This window comes from Eurosta solidaginis, chromosome 5 (assembly GCF_040869045.1).
Source record: "Eurosta solidaginis isolate ZX-2024a chromosome 5, ASM4086904v1, whole genome shotgun sequence".
Classification (NCBI taxonomy): Eukaryota; Metazoa; Arthropoda; class Insecta; order Diptera; family Tephritidae; genus Eurosta; species Eurosta solidaginis.
In genome coordinates, this window is record NC_090323.1 from 81,151,608 (window position 1) to 81,170,794 (window position 19,187).

At 36.9% G+C, this 19,187-nt stretch overlaps 1 protein-coding gene across 2 annotated transcripts in view; it reads left to right on the forward strand.

Annotated features, from left to right (window-relative positions):
* The window catches only part of P5CS (Delta[1]-pyrroline-5-carboxylate synthase), a 958,896-nt gene that overhangs the window by 449,542 nt on the left and 490,167 nt on the right, over positions 1-19,187 (forward strand). The gene's annotated exons all lie outside the window — the stretch shown is intronic.

Genomic DNA, 19,187 nt, shown 5'->3' on the forward strand with positions numbered 1-19,187 from the left:
TGCTGGCAGAGGTGTTAAGCACTTGCCAGTGCGTACATCCCAAATACGCACGCTCTCATCAAAACTGCCAGACACAATCAAATTTGATTGCGGGTTAACGTGGCCACAGAAGACATAATTGCTATATCTTTTTAGGGAACATTTGCCCGAACTCAGCTCCCCTCCTTTAAGCGTTTTATGGTCACTGGCGCTTACCAAAAGACGTGAATCAAATGACCAGGCAACATCGCTTATACCAAGCTTATGACCGGATATAGTGTTCTCAAATTTGCCATGATATGCGCCCCAAATTTTGATTAATTTACCAGCTGAAGAGCTTGCCAACCACTCACCGTTTGGGCTGAATTTAACCGCAGATACAGCTTTGGTGCATCGGCCGCGAATGATGTGTTCATTTGCATTATCTTACTGTAAGATTGTGCGGTATTACCTAGGAACGATGAATCTTCTGTGCATCCTCGCTTACGAATGTGAGCATTTGGAATTCTAGTTTCCAAACCTTTCACTTCCTGCAAATAATTATATCTTGTGGCCTTCCATTTTGTTTGAAGAAATTTCGATAAGACACGCAATTTGGCAGCAATACGTTCCCAGATGGCGACCCTAACTTGATAACGTCTCTAAAGTTCAAGATTGACATCGTAAACTGCCGGATTATCACGCCCCAATCGTATTAGCTAATCATCAAAATCTGGGCCATACGCTTCACGCATTTTCTAACAAATATATTAGCTTAATTAGTATAATAATATGCACTACCACAGTATTAATATTTTCCAAAACGAGCTTTTAATGTTTGCTGCTGCAGCCTTCTCACTTGCTTCAATTTGTTGTTTAATATACGCGCATGTCCTGCATCCCTTATAGGAAAACTTCAAACACTTTGGAGTAGCATTGTATGGATATAAATCCGTCAGATGTCGCGCACATATATTATCCTTTAGTGAAGATGCCCAGTGCCTGTTGTCCAAGATCTGGGTATGATGGAGGAGCCATATTTATTTGAAGTTTTAAAGGATGCAGGAACAACGACCACGACTTTTGTTTTGCTAAACCACTTTAGCCCACTCTTCCCACTGATTCACTTTGATTAAAAAAAAAAAAAGAAAAAAAAATCCAACTTCATTTGGTACAATAACATAGCACATCAACAAAATAAGTTTTTTGCCTCTGGATACTGTACGATATCCGTAAAGATGTGCCGGATAGTCGTTCAGTACGCCTGGTGAACCATATTCACAACGTGGTAATTTGCAAGATTTTGGCATTGCACCCATTAAGGGTTTTGTAAACTGCAGCAATGTGCCTTGTATGCGTGGCTTAACAATATATTTTAATATAATATCAAAACAACGGCTATACCCTGATAGCCAAGCCGACACATTGCATAATAAAATGTGGCACACAAATGAAGCCTGTATATTGGCCAAACTGTGTGGAATAAGCGGCATTCAAACGCTTTGAGCCCCGCAAGGAAAAATGTGCCATCTGAGGTTTTTCGCGTTGTACTGGCTGCGTTGGTGCACATTTACTTTACTGGGAACAGATTTATTGGTTGCTGCATTGTAGCAATAATTAACCAGTCATAATCCTCTACCACAAATGCATGGAACGTGATGCGCCCATAAGGCGCGGAGACATTGCGATTTTCCTCTTTAACCATAGCAGCAAAGTTATCTAACGCCAAATGTTTGCTAAGTTACTTGTGCCAGAATACGATTCGCTTCCAAAAGTCCTCCGAGTTCCACGATACCCGTATTTTATCATTGCCTTCGAAAGGAAAATCGCAAATTCAACACGTTTTGTGCATATGTGCATGAATGCGGTGATTTATGAGCTTGTTTAGGTCAATAGAGCGGCCTAATAATAATTGGACATGCCGTTGCTTTAACAAAGTTTCATAACGACTATTGCGTGGACATCAATTCAAATTAAAACCTAAAACTCCACACTCCAAACTAACTTTGTTGTATACGGTGGGCTCGTAGGAAACTTATGTTTACCCTAATTATAAGAATCGCGTGGATCATTGTCATATTCGCCGTCGTGGCACTACCCAAAACATTCCATGCCAAACCGTGGATGTTCCGCACCAAAACCTGCAAAGAAAAAATCCATTAATATCTGCGTCCATGGGCATCGCAAAGTTGTGGCAACTGACGGCACGGCCGACGCCGCAGTTGGAGCACCCCTTTGCGATGCCGGTAAGCTAGAAAAAAAAAAAAAAAAAAAATTCGATACTCCATCCATATATATAGCTTCAACTCCTGGATCTCCACCACCAGCAACCTAAAAATAAAAGAAAGTTAATTAATACTATGAAATAAAAGAAATATATTTATCATTAATAAAATTAATTCAAAAATTTACAATGTATTTACCCTTTTCTTTGTAACTGTGCCATCGTATTTCAACCAACTTCAACCACATAGTGTACAAGTACAAGTGTGTTGACTTATCTGTCAAGCATTCTGACAGGCACTCGCTGGATTCGGAATGACAGCGAATTCAAAATGGATACCATTACCGAGTGCGCCGAATGATTGAAAAATTGAAAAAGGCGATACGATTGGTAGTCAAAAATGTTGTCGTTGAGACCAAAAATGCGACTCTAGACCTGAGATTTCCATCAGGTGAGCGAGGCTGTTTGTAGTTTTGACGTTTATCGCTTAGTGAACACACTTGTATAGGTACACTATGCTTCAACCACGCGTAAAAATGAAAAGAATGAGGCAACGGCGCAATGAATCGAATTTACCGTTTGCTTCAATTCTGTGGAACTTTCATTCTATACATAAGTATGTATAAATGTTCGCCAGCATTTTTTTTTCATTCGTTTTTGCTTTGCAGCTGGTATGCTTATACAAGTGCGCGGACGTTAAATAATGAAATGCTGGTAGTGGTAGATTTTACCAATGTACCAAAAATACTGCCACAAAATAGCCGATTTCGGCATGTTATTCGAAAAATTATTCGCACAACAAAAGGAGATGACCATAGCGCCAAAAATTATTTGCGTGCTCATTTACTACACTTATTTCATAAACAAATTTATTTGTTTCTTGAATTGGTGAACAACTTTGTTGAAATTTCGTGGGGTTGGTTAGTGTAACCACCTAATGTTAGTTGGTTGTGCTCAGCAATTAAATACGTTTACCAAATGATCGCAGTCTTTGTTTTTCAATGTGAAAATACTGAAATATTGGTAGATTTTGGCCCTTGGTGATAGAAGTATTAAAAAATGAAAACGGGTCAAAAAGGCGGTCCATCTATTAATTAAGTTGAGTAGGACTTGTTGTTTTCAACAACAAACATCACAAACAGTCATTATAAAGGCTCGGTACAAAAACAATCCGAGTCCCGAAATTAAAGAATCCCGAAATGACAAAATCTCGGAATTGGAAAAAGTAAACTGTTTCTACTGGCTTAGTGTGCTACTGCCCCAGTGACCTAGTTTTTTTTTCAAGGGCAAGCAAATACATATATGTATATACATATATATATTCGCACGGCCCAAACTCACCATACCAGTTATCAGCTGACCAATAAATACACGACAGGGTTGCATGGTACATTTAGCATAATGGTACGTGCAGATAGACCGCGTCGCGGAGAACGCATCGCCAATCTGCAAAATTATGTTAGGTGAACGTAAATAACGCATCTCTGCTTGGTAAAAATTGGATTTAATAATATGCTTCGCATATGCACTTAATCTATCTATCCTAACATACCTTTGTAATAAAACACCTCCGCTTCACCCAACCAACCTCACGGCCGCCCGCCCCGGTACATCCATAAAATCCCAAAGTTGCCTTGAGGGTGATACGACAAGTCAGACGCTGGAACGGAGATCTCGGCCTCTTCGTCCAGCCCAGAAAAACCTCAAACTCTCGAGTCTGGAACGGAGACCTCTGCCTCTTCGTCCAACAAAAAAAAAAAAACCGCAAATCTGGAACGGAGACCTCGGCCTCTCCATTCGAAACATAAAAAAAAACAAAGAATAACAAAAAAATGGTGCCATTCTGGAACGGAGACCTCGGCCGCCAGCCTTACTGGCCATCGATTATACATATATTACGTTCTGTCTTTCTATATTTAAGAATTATGTATAATTCAATGGCAAGAAATATTCACTTATATCTGTTCATAACTGTTACCGTTTCATCCTAGCTTAGGTGGCATGCTGAGCAAGTCGGGAAGGATTCCCGGCCACCCGGGAAGCTGGCGAACTCCTTATCTAGATTAAGTTTAGTGTGTAAGTCTTATATTAATTTTTTCTCGTTTCAGCGGAGGTCCTTGGTGGAAAACGATGTTGCGTATCGCAAGGGGGCCGGTATGTTTAGGCAGGATGCCTAACTTTTCCGCATCTGTTTGCGATTCCCCCAATGCAACTCTGCGAATCGATACTCGATAGTCGACTTAATTTATAACCACCCACACCATCACCGCCACATGCATGTACATGCACGTGTATGTGTGTTTTTTGTCAGCACTCATGCATATGCATGTCGGGGTTGATGTGTGGGTGCCTTTCCCCTCCAAAACGGGGAATTTTGCGGGTCAATGGTTGTAGCTTTCTATACAACCGGCCTATTGGATTTAAACAGCCGTACCATACGCATCTGCCGCCAGAGATGTCTGCCGTGTTTCTACAATACAGTCAGGTAATATTGTCACCAAAATATTTTACTTCTATTCAATAAAACATATTATTATAACAAGAAATTCTCGCCTGTTTGTCTATTTCTTTATTCCATAAGCCATATTCCCACTGAGATCGACCCCGGTGCGCCCACCGACTCAGGAGCAGACGCACCCCGGCCGAAAACCTATCATAACTAATTTTTTGTTTTTCCTTAGCCTGTTTTACTAATTTAGATACTCTATCTTGCATTATTTGTAACCTATACTAAATTTTTTTGTCGTAAGCCTCATATTTGTATAATGGGTTTACTGTGTTTTCTCTTAAAAATTCGTAGGTCTGAGGTTTTTTGGCAAATACTAGTTCGTATGGACAATAATTATGAACTGTAGATGGGGTAGTATTGCAACAATACGCAAAATATTTAAGATATTCATCCCAATCATTTTTGTCAATGGATATGTAGGAACATACGTATTCATTGAATGTTCTATGACTACGTTCAATTGTGCCTAAAGTTTGATGGTGGTAGAGTTTTGACTTTTTATGGTTTATTTTTAGAAGCTTGCCTAATTCTTCAAATAAGCTATTTTTATATTCGCTTCCCATATCCGTTATAATTGTCTTCATGCAACCATAAACTAGGATAAAATTTTCGAATATCGCTATTGCTATTGTTTTTGCGTGTTTTCTGGGTATTGGTATTGCAACCAAATACTTAGTCAAGTCACAAGATATAGTAACTGCATATTCATTTCCATTTTCCGTTATGGGAAGAGGGCCTATCGTATCTATTTGTACTGTGTCGAACGCTTTTGTGGACGTTTCGGTTATAATCGTAGGCTTTTTCAAATTTTTATTTATTTTATTTTTATTACAATGAGCGCATTTTTTGATGTATTTTCTGATATCATTCCTTTTCAGTAGTATTTTTGTTTTATTTTATTTGTCATGCGATTTATTCCCGGGTATAATTATTCTTAAACAGTTTGTCTCCTAAGGAAAACTGTATTTTTCTAATTCCTAAATTGCCGGCTTCTTTCATAAGCCTGGCAAAGAATCGACCTAAGGCAATCTTCGCTTCAAAAATAGATTTTTTTTATTAATTTCGCTACAAATTTTCTTTCCTTTTTTGAAACGTAATTTCGGAGGATCGAAAACGAGCTGGACTAGTCTCTTTACTTCACATTTATTTAGCGCTTCAGATATTATTGGGTTCTCTTTGTGACTTTTTGTTTCTTCTTTTTACTACTGGACTGTTTATTGTTATGATTTTTGTTAGTTTCCGACCTAGTAGTAACTTTTTATTTGTTTTAGTTCTTTAATATCTATGCGTGATAATGCGTCGGCTACATAGTTTTCTTTACCGGCGATATACTCCACCTCGAAATCATGTTCTTCCAGATCTAATCTGATTCGAGTTCACTTTGATGACGGATTTTTCATCGGAAATAGGAATGTTAAGGGTCTGTGGTCTGCTATGACCAAAAATTTTCTACCGTAAACGTATGGTCTAAAATATGTTATGGCCCAATAAATGGCCACTAATTATTTCTCAATTGTTCCTTTATTAATTTCTCCTTTAGTAAATTATCTTGATGCATAGGCAATTGGCAATTGTTTTCCTTCATGCTCTTGGTTTAATACTGCTCCGCAAACATATCCACTTGCGTCAGTTGTTATACAAAATTGTTTATTAAAATCGGGATATTGTAGGATATTAGGGCTTATTAACGCAGCTTTCAGATAGTCAAAGGATTTTTTACAATCCTATGTTCAGTCGAAAACTACATTTTTCTTGAAAAGTCTTGTTATTATTCTAGAATATTCTGCAAAATTTGGAATAAATCTTCTGTAATAATTGCAAAATGCGACGAATCTCTTCGCCTCTTCCGCGTTTTTAGGTGTTGGGTAATTTTTGACTGTTTCGAATTTACTGGGATCTGGCAAAATTGCTTTGCTTGTGCATTTATGACCAAGCTAAGTTACTTCTTGGTTGAAAAATAAACATTTACCAGGATGTAATTTTAGATTATATTTTCTAAAAGTTGCGAAAACATCTCGTAAATTTTTAATCATATGATTTTCGGAGCATCCTAATACGACTAAATCGTCCATGTATAGGAATGCTTGTGAAGGTTTTAAGCCTGCAAATGCTAATGTCATTATTCTTTGGAATGAGTTCGGTGCTACTTTAAAGCCATACGGTAATCTTTTAAAACGATAAGTACCATTATCTGCTTTAAAGGATGTGATATCCATTGACTCTTCGCTGAGTTCAATCTGGTGAAATCCAGACATTAACGGCTGAATTCTGTAATTCAGTCTCATCTCAAGTCTACAAATTTTAGATTTTCCCTTACGCCCCGTTTCTAGTGTGGTAACAACATTTTTCACCACGGTAACGAAATCATGTGCAAACTTTTACACCCTTTTGGTATTCTATCCGCGAAAGTAGCCGGATAATTTTTTACCCACAAAAGTAGGTGGTTACATCGAAATAACCACACAACAGCTGTTGTTTAGAAAAAGGCAAAACTGAAAAATAAAGAATTGTAAGCGCAAATAAGTAAAGATAATAGTAAAAAAGTGTTGCCTCTTGCTATATATTATATACTTGTTTACATTATGTACTTTCACAGAATAAATTACAATATAACTATGTAAAATCTTATGCATGTATGTACATATATACACATCATCTCATTTATTCGTTAACTTCGTATCTACGAGTGACACATTTTCGGTAAAGCCATAGCGGAACGATGCAAGGTGGCAGCATGGTGACATACCTACAAACATAAATAAAAATTTCATGTACTTTGTTTTTGTAAATTCGATGGACAAATGTCAAAATCGTACTGCGCCGTATTTTGATGTATCAAATCAAATAAAAAAGTTTATATTCAGCTGTCGCATGCTGCCACTTTGTATCGTTCCGCCATGGATAAGGCGAAGAAAACCAACTTTTAAATTTCACCACAGACATTGGTGAGTTTTTCGGTGATGACAGCGTTACCACTTTGGCCAGAATCGCGAATAAAAGAACTGGTAACGATTTTCGGTTACATAATTTTCTGGGTACCATTTTACCGGTAACGCTCAGAATCGGGCCGTTAGAGACAATTTTTGTGACTTGAGATGATTTCGGTATTCAGTAAACGAAAGTCACAAAAACAATTCACCATATCAACGAAATTCACCAAAATAACAATTTACTCATACTTTGAACAAATAATATAGCATTGCATTTTGTCAACATAATGTTAGGTGGTATTGTAGCTGAGCTTGCTAAGATACCGTTCATAATTTTTATAGAAAATCTCAAAATGTGTAGGTTCGAATCTCAGCGGCGCCAATAGAGTTCAATGTTTTTTTAAGTATTTTCTGTTTTTTTAATTTTTTCTATGCTTATTTTAATTCGAGGAATAAAAAAAATATATTTAAAGCGTTTTTCGCAAATAATTTTCATACTTTTTCTGAAATTTTCATGTTTGTGATCTGCCCCGGCCCAGCTCACAAATTAGTGATTGCTTTTGTGAGGCTGGAGACGCGAGACAGCTTACAGAATGGCAAATTGTCTCAAAAGTGATTTTCACCCCAAATAGTCTCTAATAGTGACTAGAGACGGCTTACTGAATTCAGCTGCAAATCTAAGCATGAAAAATATTTAGCTCTTCTTAACTGATCTAGTATGTCATCAATTCTTGGTAAAGGGAATTTATTTGCGGTAAATTTTTTATTTACTTGTCTGTAATCTACAACCATTCTCCACCTTCTTTCTTGGTTATTCGGGAGTGATTTTTTAGGTACTAATAAGATTGGACTATTGAATTCTGAAATTGAAGGTTCTATTATGTCATCTTTAACTAATTTGTTTACTTGTTTATTAATTTCACTTTTATGAGCTTCTGGTATTATATAATTTTTTACGTAGACTGAGTTATTGTCTTTCATATGAAGTCTTTGTTTGTAAAAATTATTAGTGGTAATTGGTTCTGTTTCCAATGAAAAAATGTCAATAAATTCCGCACATAATGTATTAAGTGCTTTATTTGCAAATTTTGGAAAATTTTTATTTAATATTTCTAATTTTTTCTTATTGTTGGCCTCATTTTCGAGTTTTTTATTATACTCAGTTGAGCAGAGCTCACAGAGTATATTAACTTTGATTGGATAACGGTTGGTTGTACAGGTATAAAGGAATCGAGATAGATATAGGCTTCCATATATCAAAATCATCAGTATCGAAAAAAAATTCGATTGAGCCATGTCCGTCCGTCCGTCCGTCTGCCCGTTAACACGATAACTTGAGTAAATTTTGAGGTATCTTGATGAAATTTGGTATGTAGGTTCCTGAGCACTCATCGCAGATCGCATTTAAAATGAACGATATCGGAATATAACCACGCCCACTTTTTCGATATCGAAAATTTCGAAAAACCGAAAAAGTGCGATAATTCATTACCAAATACGGATTATGCGATGAAACTTGGTAGGTGAGTTAAACTTATGACGCAGAATAGAAAACTAGTAAAATTTTGACAATGGGCGTTGCACCGCCCACTTTTAAAAGAAGGTGATTTAGAAGTTTTGCAAGCTGTAATTTGGCAGTCGTTGAAGATATCATGATGAAATTTTGCAGGAACGTTACTCTTATTACTATATGTTTGCTTAATAAAAATTAGCAAAATCGGAGAACGACCACGCCTACTTTTTAAAAAAAAAATTTTTTAAATTCAAATTTTAAAAGAAAAGTTAATATCTTTACAGTATATAAGTAAATTATGTCAACATTCAACTCCAGTAATGATATATTGCAACAAAATACAAAAATAAAAGAAAATTTCAAAATGGGCGTGTCTCCGCCCTTTTCCATTTAATTTGTCTAGGATACTTTTAATGCCATAAGTCGAACAAAAATTTACCAATCCTTGTGAAATTTGGTAGAGGCTTAGATTCTAGGACGATAACTGTTTTCTGTGAAAAAGGGCGAAATCGGTTGAAGCCACGCCCAGTTTTTATACACAGTCGACCGTCTGTCCTTCCGCTCGGCCGCTAACACGATAACTTGAGCAAAAATCGATATATCTTTACTAAACTCAGTTCACGTACTTACCTGAACACACTTTGTATTGGTGTAAAAAATGGCCGAAATCCGACTATGACCACGCCCACTTTTTCGATATCGAAAATTACGAAAAATGAAAAAAATGCCATAATTATATACCAAATACGAAAAAAGGGATGAAACATGGTAATTGTATTGGTCTATTGAAGCAAAATATAACTTTAGAAAAAAACTTGGTAAAATGGGTGTGACCATATTAAGTGGAAGAAAATGAAAAAGTTTTGCAGGGCGAAATCAAAAGCCCTTGGAATCTTGGAAGGAATACTGTTCGTGGTATTACATATATAAATAAATTAGCGGTACCCGACAGATGGTGTTCTGGATCACCCTGGCCCACATTTTGGTCGATATCTCGAAAACGCCTTCACATATACAACTAAGGGCCACTCCCTTTTATTTTATTTATTTATTTTACAATACTCATTAACACCTTTCATTTGATACCCATATCGTACAAAAAAATTCTAGAGTCACCCCTGGCCCACCTTTATGGCGATATCTAGAAAAGGCATCCACCTATAGAACTAAAGCCCACTCCCTTTTAAAATACTCATTAGCACCTTTAATTTGATACCCGTATCGTACAAACAAATTCTAGAGTCACCCCTGGTCCACCTTTATGGCGATATCTTGAAAAGGCGTCCACCTATTGAACAAAGGCCCTAGCCCTTTTAAAATACTCATTAACACCTTTCATTTGATACCCATATCGTACAAACAAATTCTAGAGTCACCCCTGGTCCACCTTTATGTCGATATCTCGAAAAGGCTTCCACCTATAGAACTATGGCCCACGTCCTTTTAAAATACTCATTAACACCTTTCATTTGATACCCATATTGTACAAACGCATTCTAGAGTCACCCCTGGTCCACGTTTATGGCGATATCCCGAAAAGGCGTCCACCCATAGAACTAAGGCCCACTCCCTTTTAAAACACCTATTAACACCTTTCGTTTGATACCCATATTGTACAAACGCATTCTAGAGTCAACCCTGGTCCACTTTTATAACGATATTCCGAAAAGGCGTCCACCTATAGAAATAAGGCCCACTCCCTTTTAAAATACTCATTAACACCTTTCATTTGATACCCATATAGTACAAACAAATTCTAAAGTCACCCCTGGTCCACCTTTATGGCGATATCTCGAAAAGGCGTCCACATATAGAACTAAGGCCCACGCCCTCTTAAAATACTCATTAACACCTTTCATTTGATACTCATATCGTACAAACAAATTCTAGAGTCACCCCTGGTCCATCTTTATGGCGATATCTCGAAAAGGCGTCCATCTATAGAACTTAGGCCCACGCCCTTTTAAAATACTCATTAATACCTTTCATTTGATACCCATATCGTACAAAATAAATTCTAGAGTCACCCCTGGTCCACCTTTATGGCGATATCTCGAAAAGACTTTCACCTATAGAACTTAGGCCCACTCCCTTTTAAAATTATCATTAACACATTTCATTTGATACTCATATCGTAAAAACAAATTCTAGAGTCACCCCTGGTCCACCTTTATGGCGATATCTCGAAAAGGCGTCCACATATAGAACTAAGGCCCACGCCCTCTTAAAATACGCATTAACACCTTTCATTTGATACACATATCGTACAAACAAATTCTAGAGTCACCCCTGGTCCACCTTTATGGAGATATCTCGAAAAGCCGTCCACCTATAGAACTTAGGCCCACTCCCTTTTAAAATTATCATTAACACATTTCGTTTGATACTCATATCGTACAAACAAATTCTAGAGTCACCCCTGGTCCACCTTTATGGCGATATCTCGAAAAGGCGTCCACATATAGATTTAAGGCCCACGCTCTCTTAAAATACTCATTAACACCTTTCATTTGATACTCATATCGTACAAACAAATTCTAGAGTCACCCCTGGTCCACCTTTATGCCGATATCTCGAAAAGGCGTCCACATATAGAACTAACGCCCACGCCCTCTTAAAATACTCATTAATACCTTTCATTTGATACTCATATCGTACAAAAAAATTCTAGAGTCACCCCTGGTCCATCTTTATGGCGATATCTCGAAAAGGCGTCCATCTATAGAACTTACGCCCACGCCCTTTTAAAGTACTCATTAATACCGTTCATTTGATACCCATATCGTACAAAATAAATTCTAGAGTCACCCCTGGTCCATATTTATGGCGATATCTCGAAAAGGCGTCCATCTATAGAGATTAGGCCCACGCCCTTTTAAAATACTCATTAATACCTTTCATTTGATGCCCATATCGTACAAAATAAATTCTAGAGTCACCGCTGGTCCACCTTTATGGCGATATCTCGAAAAGGCGTCCACCTATAGAACTAAGGCCCACTCCCTTTTAAAATACTCATTAACACCTTTCATTTGATACCCATATCGTACAAACAAATTCTAGAGTCAGATATCCCTAAATGGCGTCCATCTATAAAACTATGGCCCACTTCCTCTTAAAATACTCTTTAATACCTTCCATTTGATACACATGTCATACAAACACATTCCAGGGTTACCCTAGGATCTTTTTACAACATGGTGATTTTCCCTTACTTTGTCTCCACAGCTCTCAACTGAGTATGAAATGTTCGGTTACACCCGAACTTAGCCTTCCTTACTTGTTTTTAACTACATATTGTATTATCATTCAAATTTTCCGTTCGAATATTAAAATCTTGAAGTGTTGCCTTTTTATCTGTTGTATTTATAATTCTAACAAATGTTTGTTGTGAATTTGGTAGTGTGTTTGCAATAAAAATAACTTCAGTCAATTTTTGTTGTGGGATTAATAAATCTGAATTTCTCTTTTCTATGTGAATTTGTCGAACTACTTCTGATCGTGCGGGAATTGAAATACTATTGATTGTTGGTTTGTTAGTCATCTGAATTATTATGTTTTCTGGGAAGTCATATGGTCTTAGTATTAGAGTGTCACCTTCTGTTTGATAATCTAAAATGCAATTATATTTTTAAATGAAATCTTATCCCAATATTCCATCGCATGGGATTGGGAAATTGTCTTCTACTACGTGAAATTTGTGTCTAATTAGTAGGTAATCATCTTTTAAGTCCGCTTTAACCGTGCCAATAGTGCTTGTTATCCCTTGACCAATTCCTCTTACATCTGTTTTTTGAGCATTATTTATCGTGACATTACTGCCAATTTGACCCTTTTTATACTCAGTTGAGCAGAGCTCACAGAGTATATTAAGTTTGATTGGATAACGGTTGGTTGTACATATATAAAGGAATCGAGATAGATATAGACTTCCATATATCAAAATAATCAGGATTGAAAAAAAATTTGATTGAGCCATGTCCGTCCGTCCGTCCGTCCGTTAACACGATAACTTGAGTAAATTTTGAGGTATCATGATGAAATTTGGTATGTAGGTTCCTGAGCACTCATCTCAGATCGCTATTTAAAATGAACGATATCGGACTATAACCACGCCCACTTTTTCGATATCGAAAATTTCGAAAAACCGAAAAAGTGCGATAATTCATTACAAAAGACCGATAAAGCGACGAAACTTAGTAGATAAGTTGAACTTATGACGCAAAATAGAAAATTAGTAAAACTTTGGACAATGGGCGTGGCACCGCCCACTTTTAAAAGAAGGTAATTTAAAAATTTTGCAAGCTGTAATTTGGCAGTCGTTGAAGATATCATGATGAAATTTGGCAGGAACGTTACTCTTATTACTATATGTACGCTTAATAAAAATTAGCAAAATCGGAGAAGGATCACGCCCACTTTAAAAAAAAAAAATTTTTTTAAAGTAAAATTTTAACAAAAAATTTAATATCTTTACAGTATATAAGTAAATTATGTCAAGATTCAACTCCAGTAATGATATGGTGCAACAAAATACAAAAATAAAAGAAAATTTAAAAATGGGCGTGGCTCCGCCCTTTTTCATTTAATTTGTCTAGGATACTTTTAACGCCATAAGTGCAACAAAAATTAACAAATCCTTTTGAAATTTGGTAGGGGCATAGATTTTATGGCGTTAACTGTTTTCTGTGAAAATGGGCGAAATCGGTTGATGTCACGCCCAGTTTTTATACACAGTCTTCCGTCTGTCCTTCCGCATGGCCGTTAACACGATAACTTGAGCAAAAATCGATATATCTTTACTAAACTCAGTTCTCGTACTTATCTGAACTCACTTTATCTTGGTATGAAAAATGAACGAAATCCGACTATGACCACGCCCACTTTTTCGATATCGAAAATTACGAAAAATGAAAAAAATGCCATAATTCTATACCAAAAACGAAAAAAGGGATGAAATATGGTAAGGTAATTGGATTGTTTTATTGACGCGAAATATAACTTTAGAAAAAACTTTATAAAATGGTTGTGACACCTACCATATTAAGTAGAAGAAAATGAAAAAGTTCTGCAGGGCGAAATAAAAAACCCTTAAAATCTTGGCAGGTATTACATATATAAATAAATTAGCGGTATCCAACAGATGATGTTCTGGGTCACCCCGGTCCACATTTTGGTCGATATCTGGAAAACGCTTTCACATATACAACTACCACCACTCCCTTTTAAAACTCTCATTAATACCTTTAATTTGATACCCATATCGTACAAACTCATTCTAGAGTCACCCCTGGTCCACCTTTATGGCGATATTTCGAAAAGGCGAACACCTATAGAACAAAGGCCCACTCCCTTTTAAAAATACTCATTAACACCTTTCATTTGATACCCATATCGTACAAACAAAGTCTAGAGTCACCCCTGGTCCAGAAAGGCCCACTCCCTCTTAAAATACTCATTAACTCCTTTCGTTTGATACCCATATTGCACAAACGAATTCTAGAGTCACCCCTGGTCCACCTTTTTGGCGATATATCGAAAAGGGGTCCACCTATAGAACTAAGCCCCACGCCCTTTTAAAATAATCATTAACACCTTTCATTTGATACCCATATCATACAAACAAATTCTAAAGTCACCCCTGGTCCACCTTTATGGCGATATCTCGAAAAGGCGAACACCTATAAAACGAAGGCCCACTCCCTTTTAAAAATACTCATTATCACCTTTCATTTGTTACCCATATCGTACAAACAAAGTCTAGAGTCACCCCTGGTCCACCTTTATTGCGATACCTCGAAAATGCATCCACCTATAGAACTAAGGCCCACTCCCTCTTAAAATACTCATTAACTCCTTGCGTTTGATAACCATATTGCACAAACGAATTCTAGAGTCACCCCTGCCCCACCTTTATGGCGATATCTCGAAACGGCGTCCACCTATAGAACTTAGGCCCACTCCCTTTTAAAATACTCATTAACACCTTTCGTTTGATGCCCATATTGTGCAAACAAATTCTAGAGTCACCCCCGGTCCATCTTTACGGCGATATCTCGAAAAGGCGTCCATCTATAGAACTTAGGTCCACGCCCTTTTAAAATACTCATTAATACCTTTCATTTGATACCCATATCGTACAAACGCATTCTAGATTCAACCCTGATCCACCTTTATGGCTATATCCCTAAATGGCGTCCACCTATAGAACTATGGCCCACTCCGTCATAAAATACTCTTTAATGCCTTTCATTTGATACACATGTCATACAAACACATTCCAGGGTTTCCCTCGGTTCATTTTCCTACATGGTTATTTTCCCTTATGTTGTCACCATAGCTCTCAACTGAGTATGTAATGTTCGGTTACACCCGAACTTAACCTTCCTTACTTGTTTATTATTGAAATATTCGCTCCCGTATCAATTAGGAGGGTTGATATGGAATCATTCAGAGTTGTTCTGGAAGATATGTAGCTATTAAGATGTAAATTGAAAATATATAATTTTTTATTTATTGGGGTGGAGTTTGTTGGTTTTCCTGTTGTGTTACATTTCGGACATTTCTGGTGTTATTGCGGGTATTTCCTCGCGATCCGAAATTTCGACCAGATCTTTGGTTATTTGTTTGTTATTATTATTATTGTTATTATTGAAAGAACGTCTATAATTTCCTCTATAATTATTGTTTTGGTAACTCCTGCGGAAGTTACCTCGGAAATTGGAATTTTGTTGGGGAATATGTAAAATTGAATTTGTATTTCCAGTTACTTCTGTGCATCTGTTAGTAAATTTTGATATAGCTTCGTTCATTGTTGTGAACGTTCCAGCTTGCATAATTGTTTTTACTATATCGCTGGAGCAGTTTTTACACATAGCTTTCACAGCTGATTGTGTAGCATACTTGGTTGCTAACTCTGGTGTTAGTCCGTCAGATATGTATGCTCCTTCCAACGATTTTGTGAGCTTTCCAATTTTAGCAGTGTATTGATTTGCAGTTCTACCGTGCTGTTGGATATTCAGGAGTTTTGCTGCCTAAACTTCAACTGATTCACCCTTAATTGCTCTTTTTAATTTTTGGTTTATTGCCTCAATTGAACTTTCAGTGCTTAATAGGTTTCTGGCTGTTCCTTTCAGCTTGGTTTTTATCATCGAAACTGCTATAGCTTCATGGGTATCCTTAATTTGTTCTAGGATATCCAAAGCATCTAAGAAGCTATTCAAGTTCTCAGCTTTACCATCGAATTCTGGCAGAACTGACGAAGCGGTCTTTAAAAATTCGACTATTGTTGTGGGATTTTGTCGCTTTCTGTTTGCGAATTTTTATCAGTAATTTCAATTTTTAGTGCCTCCCCTAAATTGGGTTGAGTCTCTGGTAATAGGACAGCAAAATCTATTTCTATTTCCTTTTCAAATGACGTTGGGACCAATGCCTCAACGTTATATCTACTCAGTGAGGATATCAATTTATCTCTAACACCGGAAAAAATTCGTTGTGCTTCTAGTTGATGTCTGGCAGTTAATTTGCTATGTACTTATTGTATAGCTTTGCCTATATTATTCAATGACTGTAATATTGTCGTGAGGTGTTTTAAAATGGTTATTCTTTGTATACTTATATTTGTATTAATACATTTATAAGCTTTTTCTGCTAAAATTTTTTCTTCCACAAGTGTGAATATTTTCCCATTTGCCCATCGAGGTAAAAAATATATATTTTTTTTTTTTGGGTTTAGACTTTGTCTAGACCATCTGTTCGGCTCATGTATTTTTTCTTTAAAAATTTATTATGAGTTGAGTATAATTTTAGAAATAAGTTGACGCAAGTGCAGACCGTCAAAATTATCAAAAAGATTTTGATAAAGTCTAATTAATTACGTTTGCATTGGGTTCTTCTTCTTTGGATTCTTTGCCCCCTATTTTGAAATAATAATTTTTAAACATTTTTTTTTTAATTGAAAAAGTTAATGCGAGAAAAAAAATTCTTAATTTTATTAGCAAAAATCTACTTTCTGCCCGGAAACTGGCAGCCGTTAGGTTGCCAAATGCCTTTAAAATAAACTACCTAAATAATTACACACATAATCTGCTATCTCCGTTTGTCTTCTTGATGTGTGTCTGCAGCCCAAAGTCTATTCCACTTCTCTATGCCTTACGCTTCAATTCCATGTATTCATAATAATCTGCTATCTTCTTGATGTGTGTCTGCAGGCCAAGGTCTATTCCACTTCTCTATGCATTACACTTCAATCCCATGTGTTCAAAATAATCTGCTAGACACACCTTTACGCAAAATCGATCAATTTTAGGCATCCATGTCATACCCAAAGTTTTGATGGTTTGACTGGTCTCATTACCAAAGTCTACATCAACTTCCCGGTCTTCCACACCAATATTTTGCAGTAATTGTGAATCATTCGAGTACCACTTTTGTAGGTTGAGGCCATGTTTCCTTAAAATGTGTATTAATTGCTGTTGAATTTCAATTGTTGTATTTAAATTGTCTGAGCCACCAATTCCGTCATCCACATAAAATGTGTCCTGTAGAAACTGGGCCCCCAGCGGATATTGTAACATATTTTCTATTGCAATTTTTTGTAAGATGTTTAGCAGACTGCATTGTAAACAGCAGTTTGCCTAAGCAGAACTGGCAGAATCGCCATGTGATGTTTGCGGATAAGAGAAAATCGAAATCTAGGTTGCAGTGCCCAGTTAGCGGCACCAGATAGAATTTACTGCCAATTGAAACGGCAGCAGGTTGAATTCTCTCGTTTGTTCAAAAGTTGTTTTCTTTTCTACAAAATTTCTATGAGCTAAAATACTTACAAACTAAGTATAACACACATATACATTCAATTCAGTTCCCTGGGAACTGCATTCTAAGCTTAATTAAAATTGGCTGTGGAATGTGTAACGCAAGCATAAACGAATCATGTTAATAATTTGTCTACAGGTAAAAGCTTGTCGCGAGTAAGCTCTAAACAGTGGCATACCAAGGCTCAGGTTACCATATGATGCATGGTGTACAAAATATATGTTTGTACAAATGAATGAATGTGTCAATAGAATCTCATGCCATACCAAAGCGAGCCAATATATACGTATGTAAAATTGTATGAATATGTATGTAAGAGTCAATATATTTTAAGACATTCCAAAACGGGTTGAAATATATGTTTGTACAAATGAATGAATAACTTAATGAGTGAATGCTACAACGTGTACACATGCCTTTGGATTTCCTGTCTGCATAGTTATATACTCATCTAAATACATATATTTGTATGTAGGAGCGTAAATGCCGATGCAAGTTTTCTTTTGGCTTGGTTGGGAGGTAGGCCAGGTTGAAGACCCAGCTCTCGTCAAGCATGCCTGGAAAAATATGTATGTGTTCTTACCTCTTGCAAAATCTATTTGCAGAAAACTGCTTCCAGCTCTTTGCACGTACCGCGTAAACTTTTCGACGCGCACAATTTTCTTTACAAAGCGGGCTAAATCGCACAATACTAAAGACTATGCACTTTGTTATTTACGTTGGAAACGCGCACTTCACTTGTAATTTTTCACTACTCACTTGCACTGGGCACTGTTGAAACAAGACTTTGGCCCGTTGACTCAGTTTTCCCCTTCTTTTAGCCACCGCCGTGGTAAGGAACGTTATCCAGAAACGGACAATTTTTGCGATTACATGCCAAACTTTCTTTTCGGCTTTCCCGTATTTTCCATCTATAAAATCATGCACTCATACATTCACACGCTTACCGCTCCACGAACACCTACACAGATACATTTGGTTCGTGCCTTGACCGCTCGCACTGATACATTCACACGTTCATAGCCTTGTACCAATACACATCCACATACATAATACAGAACAAAACAAACATATAGGCGCAAGGCATTCGTCAATGTTGCTAGGTTGTTATCAACATGATGATATGTTATTTATTATATAATGTAATGATAGAAGGTGGCGGAAGATTTGGCACCTGTCATATCGAACGCCCTTAGCTCTAGTGAGCTTCAGGTTGTATTTTGGAAGTACAAGAGAAGG